We start from the raw sequence: 10245 nt of genomic DNA, 5'->3' as shown, positions 1-10245 counted from the left end.
TCAGGATCGTTGTCACATTAACAGCCCTCAAGTCCTGTAACAATCTCCATTTTCCTGATTTTTTTCTTGATGACAAATATTGGGTTATTCCAGGTAGAGTTACTCTGTTCCAAATGTCCTGCCTATATTTGCTCCTGCACTAGTAATTGGGCAGCTTGTAATTTTTTGGTGGTGAGGGTCCACTGATCCACCCAGATGGGCGAGTTTCCCTTCCAGGTGATGGGATCAGCACAATGCCCTGAGGGTGCAGATGAATCAATAGCTCCCATCAAAATCACTCCAAGCTTCATCTTCCCAGTGTTACCATGGGCCTCAATAGGATGGGTAATCCCATCTTCATTTTTTCCTAAACCTTTCCCTGTGGAAAACCTAGAGATTTCATCTGAGCCATGATTACATCATGGTGTGTACACATGCTAACTGGGATAACAGATCTCTGTCCCAGAGATTAATGAGAAGGCCAAGGATAACATATGGTTGTATATTTCCTGTATTTCCTTCTTTATTTTTCCACTTCAGCACCTTAGAACTTTGTTGTGGATTTTGACTTTGGCCAATATCCCTTAGATTTTTCAAGGTTGGTGTCAGAGGCCAGGTAGAGGGACAATCACTTTGTTTTATAATAGTCACATTGGCCCCTTTATCAACCAAGCCTCTGAATGCCTTTCTATCAAGCCATATGGTCATCACAGATTTTTGTAATTTATAGGTTGCACCCAGTATGAATCAGAGGAACCAAAGCCTTGATCTCCTCTCTTAGGACTCATATTTGTGACTAGTAAGAAGCAATGGAAGTAACAATAGTTGAGCAATCCTTCTTCTTGTGGGGATGGTGAATATATTATATATTGTCTTGGCCATTACCTTAATCTCTCCTTGATAATCATTGTCTATAACACCAGGAAAAATCTGTAGTCCCTGCATGGTAGCACTGCTTAATCCTACTATCAGGCCAAACACATTTGAATAGAGCAGTCCAATGCTTCAGTGGTTAGGGACTGAGATCCCATTGATGTAGTTGGTACTGTGTGGATGGTGTAACTGAGGTCCAGTCCTGCCCTTTCTGGAATTGCTAGATTAAGTTCTGAAAGGGGTTGTTGTTGCTTGCTGGCATGAAGCTGACTACCCCATAAACCTGTTTTGGTGTGTGTTGGTTCAGGGCCTGGGACTGGCCCCTGCTCCCATTTCCCTTATTAGGAAAAAGGGTGTTCCCTTGTGTATCTGTCTTGGATCTACACTTATTAGCCCAATGTTTTCAGAGTTTGGAACTCAGACATAGCTCAGGCTGATTCCTGGGCCGTCTCAGAGGTGACTGGTTTCCTACCCTGCAAAATGTCCAGGCTTGCCACGCTTAAAACAGGCCTTTTTTTCTCTACTTTCCAAGAAATCTCTTACTGATTGTATGGCTATAAATCAGTGGCTTGCATGGCAGCCACAATAGCTGAGCCCTGCTGTTAAGAGGTCCCTTTGTTAGAACAGAGTCTGATGTACCCAGTGAGATCTGTCTGCTTCCTGTAGGGTCTAATGGCTGCTTGGCAGGCAGTATTGACATTTTCGAACATAAGCTGTTTCACATAGTCTACCCCTGCTTCTGCATTACCAAAAATCCTCGCTGCTGTTGTCATAAGTCAATGAATAAAACCAGAAAATCAGAATATCAGTTCCAGGATTGCAAGAGTAAAAGGAGCAGTGGCACCATACATTGACACTGCATTTTTAAATTCTTTAATGGTTTGGGAATTGAAACTTGTGTGATGTCTCCAAGTAACCACTTGAGCATCTGTGATCTCTGATACAGGGAATGCCTCAGCCTCTCCCTAATCTGGTTGATCTGTATCTCAACCAAATCCAGATGGCAGGGTCTGTCTTTGGACTCTGTGTTGAGGAATGGAAGGACCTGGGGGATTTTTTTCATGTGGCTTCACACTTCTGAGACAACTTGCTGCTCTTTAATTCCTGTAGCTGATTAAATAAGTCCTGATGTTCTTCCTCTAATTCTATTTGTCATTTTAGGGCTGAGATTTTATCCTGCAATTTTTTTTCAAGTCAGTCTTGACAGAAACTACATTTGAAATGTAGAACTCTTTTCCTTACTCTACAGGACACTTAACCTCATGCCACATTGTGTTCCTCATCAATGTCAGACACTGGTCTGATTCCATTGCAGAACATTGTGTTGCCATCACATATAACAATACTCAAAACTATAGTCCATAGACACTCATTTCATAGAACTCAGAAGGCACATCCTTTCTATTTACTGAAAGCCAGGGCAAAGGTCATAGAAAAATGCTAACTACATTCAGCAGACATTAGTCACAATGGAGATTAATTGTGAGAATATTGATTTCTTTAAAAACACAGAAAATTATGGCAATATGTTTCTGTTTTAACCCCCGGTATGTGAAATGATGCTATTAATGATTGGTCACATCAGCAGATTATTAGTTGCCTCTTACTCTAGAAGGGTGATCATTTTCAAGCCCTAGATCATTTCGACTATTCTGAGATGTTTAGAATTCTAGGAACTACGCAGAATGTATGTAAATGATAGACGCCAAGGGAGGGATGGTGTACTGGCTATTTTTGTGTCAACTTGACACAAAAAAAAAAAAAGAAAAGAAACCCTGACTAAGACAAATTGGTACCAGGAGTGGGGTATTCCTGTGAGAACCTGACCATGTTTTGGGGAGGACTGTGGAAGGACTTTGGAACTTTGGGCTTGAAGATCCATTCATTGTTAAGAGCTCTGTCAGATGTTGTGTAGGAGCTTGGAAGATAATGTTGAGAACAGTGCAGAATATGGAGGTCTAGTTTGTGAGATTTCAGAGGAAAAATTAAAGACTACTTTCAGGGCCATTGCTGTTTTGATTGTGAAGATTCTGAAGTTCTGGTTAGCTGGGGCTGAAGAATCGGCTGTGATTAACAAGATACCAGAACTACTAAAGCAAAAACTTTGCATTACTGGGACTATTGATGCTGGTTAGCTGGAGCTAAGAAATTAGTGGTGATTAAGAAGAGACCAGCATCGTTGAGGTGACATCTTCTGGGAAGTGTTTTCTGAAAGCACAAAGAGGCTGTGTTCCAGAGATAGGCAAGGTTGTACCTTGTGCTGCAGCAGGACTTGGTAATGTGTAAGGGTCACCCAGGTGGTACTGGTTTTGAAGGCATGAAGGGGTCACACAGAGCAGCTCAGGCTCGGCACTGTGAGAGGCCATGGAAGGCCATTGGTGAAGGTGCAGCCTCAGTTGCAGTTGACGGCCCAGGACTGAAGGGGTCATGCAGTGTTTTGGAGATGCCAGTACCATGAGATGACCACCAAGAGCAGCAGCAGCAGTGGAGTACAGGCATCTGGAGCCCAGAGGACGACGTGTGTGCTACAAAGGGCATGGCTGGAGAAGTGACCCAAGCCCTTGGAGGAGCCCAGAAGATCGTGAGTTGGATCCCAGACGTTGGACGGTTGGAGATTGATTTTTGCTTTGATTGTGACCGTGCCCTGATATTTTCCCTCTTGAAGGAAGAAACTGTTTTAGTGGAGCCCACAGTTAAGAGACTTTTAATTTTAAAAAGACTTTGGATTTTAAAAGAGATGGATATTTTAAAGAGATTGAAATTTTAAGAATATGTAAAGACTGTGGGACTTTTAAAGTTATTTAGATTTTGGGGATGAATAAGAATGTAAGGGTGGAGGCTTACTAGTGATGTGTTTGTGTGTCAAGTTGACAAGGGGTCAATTGTACTGGCTATTTTTGTGTCAACTTGACACAGCTGGAGTTATCACAGAGAAAGGAGCTTCAGTTGAGGAAATGCCTCCATGAGATCCAACTGTAAGGCATTTTCTCAATTAGTGATCAAGCGTAAAGGCCCCTTGTGGGTGGGACCATCCCTGGGGCTGGTAGTCTTGGGTTCTATAAGAGAGTAGGCTGAGCAAGCCAGGGGAGGCAAGCCAGTAAAGAACATCCCTCCATGGCCTCTGCATCAGATCCTGCTCCCTGACCTGTTTGAGTTCCAGTCCTGACTTCCTTTGGTGATGAACAGCAGCATGGAAGTGTAAGCCAAATAAACCCTTTCCTTCCCAACTTGCTTCTTGGTCATGATGTTTGTGCAGGAATAGAAACCCTGACTAAGACAGATGGGTTGTTGGTTAGCTGCTGTGTGTCACAGTTTCTTAAATAGTCATGCAAAAAGAAGAAACAACAAGAAGAAGTTAGATGGTCTGATGGTAAATATCAAACTGGCCCCAAAGAACTCAACATCCCTAATCAGCAGGAAGTCATCTACTGAGAACATCAGCACCTATAGCCTTTTTTCTCTCCTATGTTAGAGGGTTAGAGGGTAGGAAGATTGGATAAGAGTGGAAGGGAAGACGGGCGTGGTGTGAGGCAGAGGCAGGCGGATTTCTGAGTTCGAAGCCAGCCTGGTTTCCAAAGTGAATTTCAGGACAGCCAGGGTTATACAGAGAAACCCTGTCTCAAACAAATAAACAAACAAACAAACAAAGACTGGAAGAGAAAAGAACTCACAAAGTAGCCAAAGTTCAGCTACACAAAATGACTTAAGCAGATTTTAAATAATGAGTGTGCTTATGACTTCAATACATAGGTGGGGAAATCTCCCTAAGTCCAATCATCACAGACCTCTCTAGGAGCTTGGTACAATTATATGGTCAGAGGGCTCAGTTTGGCATTGTGATACAGAAGTCCTTTAGGGTAGCCATGAAGATGTCATTGTCAAAGAAATTGACTCTTGTGAACTGCACAAATTGAATCAGGAAAGGCACAAAGAGACTGAGCCAAGAGCCCCCCATTCAACAATCTTCTAATTCCATGGTATTCATGGTGTCTACAATACTCTTTAAGGAAAATTTGATAGACATGACATTAAAAGCAGTTTAAAGGACTCCTCTCAAGTGCAGGTGTTTGAGCTGACAGTGGTTAGAATATTGAGCAGATGACTCCGTGTATGAATGTAAAAGCTTGATGAGAGGGCTCAAAATGATCTCTAGTGGGGTCCTTGGGTGCCTAGGGAAAGAAAAAGAGATTAGTTTTCCACGTGGCAATGTGATTGACCTACTCCCACTCTTCAGTGACAATCAGGCACCCAGAGGTGCCCATTAGGATAATGGGCCCTCAAGAAAATGGAATATGGGACCCATATGACCATAGTTCATAGTGCCTCCTGTGGTATCATTAACTCCTTATCACAGCCTGTGCAGCTCTTCATTCTTCACACCAAACCCTGAATCTCAAACCCAATTTTCGAAGTTTCTCACACTCAGCTCATTCAAAGGCTCAAAAATAAGCATTTTACTTATAGGGATCAGCACAGATTGTGGCCTGTCCTTCCAGATCTGGGCAACTGTACAGGTCTAAGTACTCCCAATGCCATGCCCTCTTCTCTTTTCTATTTCTTCCCAATAGATTGCATAAGGAGTAGTGTGCTATCTTGTTTCTACATTGTCAATGAATCAATTGGCATGTACTCATGGAGGTGAGGGACTTACCTGATCTGGACAATGGTGACAGGTTCCTATTCTCAGAAGCTCGAGGCAGTCCCTCTGGATACAAAGTCCTGACTATGTATGGCTCCAACGACTCTTTTGTAATCATTTCTCTTGTCACCCCTTAGCATCTGTACCACCATCACAAAAGCTCATCAGAGTTGAATTTTCCCATCTTATTTAATCTTCCATGAAACTTCTTTCTCGATACTCATTAAACTAAAGCTCCATGGAAGAAGAGACAAACAAACATCCTAAAACCTGCAAGAATATCGGGGGACCATCTATGGATTCACAGAGTTCATTTATTTAATTTTAATTTCAATTTTGTTTTGGGTTTTTTGTTTTCAAGACCAAGTTTCTCTGTGTGGCCCTGAACATACCAGAACTCACTCTGTAGACCAGTCAGGCAGAACTTACTCTGTAGACCAGTTTGGACAAGAACTCAAATATCTACGTGGTTCTACCAACCCAACCCCACCCTGAGTGTTGGGTTTAAAGGCCTGTGCCATCACTGTCAGGCTCATTTATTCTTTTTAATTTTATATTTAATTGCTTATTTCTGCACTTGGCTTCATATTTGATTTTGCAATAGAGTGTTACTCTGTAGATAATCTCAATTTGGATACTCATGGTTTGTCTTCCCAGAAAGAAGGATAACTATTATGAACCAACATAGTGCTGCCTACATTTTATTCATGTATGCCCCTTATAGATCTGTGTATGAACCAGCCCAGTGTGTAATCTGCACCTGACAGTAATCAAAAGTATGAAAACTAAGACAACAAAGCTGAAAATATTTTATCAGATCTCTAACCCTGTTCTGAATTTCACAGCTGAGCTGGGTACTCTGTCAGTCAGAAGCTGTAGCAGCTCTGAGAAGGCTGAGGAGGGAGGATGATAAAGTATCAGTTCAAAGTCATCCTCAGCTACACAGTAAGCTTGAGGACAACCTTTGTTGATGAATATCATTTATTCTAATCTTATATAAAACTACACCAAGACAAATAGAGATGGTTTTCTAGTTTTTGTTTGTATGTTTTTGTTTTTAATTTTTTAGTGTTTATTTTATTTATTTACATTTCAAATGTTATCCCCCTTCCTGGTTTCCCCTTCACAAATCCCCTACCCCACCCCTCCCTCCTGCTTCTAAGAGGGTGTTCCTCCACCTACCCGCCTCTTGCCTCACCACCCTAGCATTCACCTATGCCGGAGCATAGAGCCTTGACAAGACCAAGGGTGTCACCTCCCATTGATAACATATAAGTCCATCCTCTGCTAGATATGCAGCTGGAGCCATGGGACACTCTGGTGTATTCTTTGGTGAGTTGTTTAGTCCCTAGGAGCTTTTGAGAGACATTGAGGGTATCAGGATATTTGATATTGTTCTTCCTATGAAGTTGAAACCTCTCCAGCTCCTTCAGTCCTTCCCCTAATTCCTCCTTTGAATTCCCAGTGTCAGTCTGATGGATAACTTCAAGTATTTGCACCTGTATTGGTAAGGCTCTGGCAGATCCTCTCAGAAGACAGCTATAGCAAGTATGCACTTCTTGCATCAGAAATAGAGTCTGGGTTTGGTGGTTGCATATGGGATAGATCCCCAGGGGGGACAATCTTGGATGGCCTTTCTTTCAGTCTCTACTAAAGTCTTTGTCCCTGTATTTCTTTTAGACAGAACAATTTTTGGGTTAATATTATTGAGATGGGTAAGTGGCCCCAACCTTTAACCAGGAACCAGGCCTAACCTCAGAAAATTGGACCTACAGATGGTTTTGTGTAGCTTCCCTAGGTTCCCCAGAAGTTAGGGTTGTTAGGGAAAAGATCAGACAGCACAGTAGGTAGAAAAGGACATTGTGGCTGGGTGGTGAGCATGATGTGATAGCCCATACATTTAACCCCATCACTCTGGAAGCAGAAGTAGGCAAATCCATGTGTCCCTGTGTCTTTGAGGCAAACCATATGGACATAGGGAATTCTAGACTATCTAGGGCTTTGTTGGGGTAAAAAAAAAAATCCAAAACAACCCTAATGGCACTACATCGAAGACTTTCCTTGGAGGTCTTTTGCGGTTCAGGAATTCTTAGAGGCATAACAAATTTTCAGCAGCCACATGATGGCTCACAGCTCCAGTTCTAGGGCTCTTCTAGGCTTCACAGCCTCCAGGCATTCATGTAGTACAGAGTACATGCATGGTGAATTTCAGGTCAGTCAGTGATACATAACAAGTTTGTCACAAAAATCAAGAAAATCCTCCATTCACCTAAAAGTCTGAATCAAGATCATAACATATCAAGTGTATACACAATTAGCTACCAGAAATTAGCTGTAGGGAGTGTTGAGATCCTCCAGCACCCCATGCAGCCTAGATATGTTGCTCAGGCTAGCTTAAAACTTCTTGGCTCAAGAAGTGACCTGACCCTCCAAACTTAGTTGAGCTGAATTCTTGGTAGCATCACCAAGAGCCTCATTTGGGACAAAGTGAACAGAAGAGTCTCAATGAAGTGAGCAACTCAACAGATGGGACAAAGAGCTTTCTATGCAAACCAGGACAAGTATGACTTTAAGCTCCTAGACAGTGTCTTCTCTGGCTCTGTTTTAACACCTTACTACTCAGTCCTCCCCTTCACATCTGTGACTCTAAATGCAAACTGCTACTAGCTGATTAGACATTTGAGTGTCACCCAGCAATCCTCTTAAGGAGGTTTGTTTTTCCTTGTATTAAGTAATTTGAAGGGAAACTAAATTTCAAGGGTAAAATGCAAATGAATGTCAAAACTTTTGGGAAATCAGGCCACAAACACTGACACGTCCCAGTGAGTGAGCACTGCCTTAGGCCTTAGGGAAGAAAAAGTCAGAACAAAGGATTTAGTCTATTTACCTAGACTGAAAAGTAAAACCAAACCAAGCCAAACTAAACCTAAATCAAAAACACTGGACATTGTGGTACTGGCCTGTAATCCTAATAATTGGGATTCAAAAGCTAGAGGAGTAGAATTTTAAGGACAGCCTGAGCTACATATTGAGAGGCCAGCCTGTGTTATATGAGACCCTGTATCAAATACAGAGCCAAGTATATGGCTTAGCAGGTAAAGACACTTTATGCTAAGCATGATTACTGAAGTTGGACTCACATGATTAAAAAATTAAATTAAATTAAAAATATCACACACACAAACATACTCACACACCCAATCACACCAAAACAACAACAAAAATAACAACAGAAACACAAACCCAACCACTTCTCTTAAATAGAAATAAGGACTGAAAAAATTGCTTAGTGGTTAAAAGCACAATTTGCTCTTCCAAGAGGACCCAGATTAAGTTTCTACCACTCACATGGCTGCTCACAAATTTCTATAACTCTAATTCTAATAGAATTGACTCTCACTTGTGCAGAAACAAATAGAGATACATAGATGCAGGCAAAACACATAAAAAAGTGAAATAAATCTAAATAATAATTGCTGCAGACCCTCTGGGCCCCTTTGTCTGTGTGGAACGGGTCTCTCATCTCGGGTGGGCAAAGCGTAGGATGGGTGACAGACAGATGCACACAGAAGAGGTCGTGTGGAATTTGAGTGTAATTTTCAAATAGAGCATCAGACTTTTTATGCAGAAAACAATAAGGAAGTTGGGTGACATATTCGCAAGGTACAAATGAGGTAACCGGAATCTTACATAAAACAGAGGAATGCAAACAAAAAAAGGTCTAATGGGAACCACCTGGGATAGAATTCATTGTTAACAACTAGGATCAACAAGGGCTCCACCTAAGATTCACTTAATCTTAGAAGCCTGGGTCAAGGGCTTCGTGCCCTTGCCATAGTTCCTATTTTCATCTATTGTATAGTCCACCTTCCCCTTAGGCCATTGTAAATACATGTGTATGGGTGTAACTCAGCTATAGTCTTAGAAGTCAGGTGTGAAGTCTTTACTCTCCTAGGGCAAGGGCTATCACCCGAGTCATGGTTCTAACTAGGGAGTTCCGTTCTAGCTAACCATCTCATGAATAATGCAATACTTTAAAACCACAGCCCGATCTACTTCCTAAACCATTGTAAATTTCTGTATTGGGGAGCAACTTGGCTTTTATTAATAGTGTAATACCGAAGGCTATTCTGAATGTCACTGTCTAGCTCATGGACGTTCTAGGACTGTTGGAACACTGGCGGAAGGCTTTATCTATGTCAGAATTCAATCTTAAAAGGCACTTATAATAGGAAAATACTGAAAGAGAGCACGTAGATCCATACACTAGACTAACTCGGCAATGGAAAATTAATGTATGGTTTAGAGGGAACGCCAGACTCCAGGAGGAGAGCTTCCTTGAAGCTCTTTGCCACATGAGTGACTATCAAGCCTCTTGGCTTAAGCTAACTCGACCAGAGCACATGGCAAATAATAATAATAACAACCAGACCACAAAACTTTCAGTATTATCCTTTGACAACAAAAGGCCAAAAATATGCCATTGAGAAACATTTCTGTGAAGATAGCTATGTCTTCATGTCTTCGCTCCACAGAAAACCACCTTGTAGCCAGTGTTACCTGTATGGCATTTGGATTTCTTTCAGACAGGACTTTGTTATATGCAGACTTGGATTTGTTACTGGATATCAGCAGCTTCTACTGGATGGAGAAGGTCTGTTGGTGGGTCTGTAATGTGTTTCCTTGTCTTCCAGCCTCATCATTCAGCTTTGCTGACATTTTGGCTGGCACCTTGAACAGAACAGCTATTGCAA

The sequence above is a fragment of the Mus caroli genome, unplaced genomic scaffold, assembly GCF_978045245.1.
Source record: "Mus caroli unplaced genomic scaffold, Mus_caroli_1 scaffold_6, whole genome shotgun sequence".
Lineage (NCBI taxonomy): Eukaryota > Metazoa > Chordata > Mammalia > Rodentia > Muridae > Mus > Mus caroli.
This window is presented reverse-complemented; position numbering follows the sequence as displayed.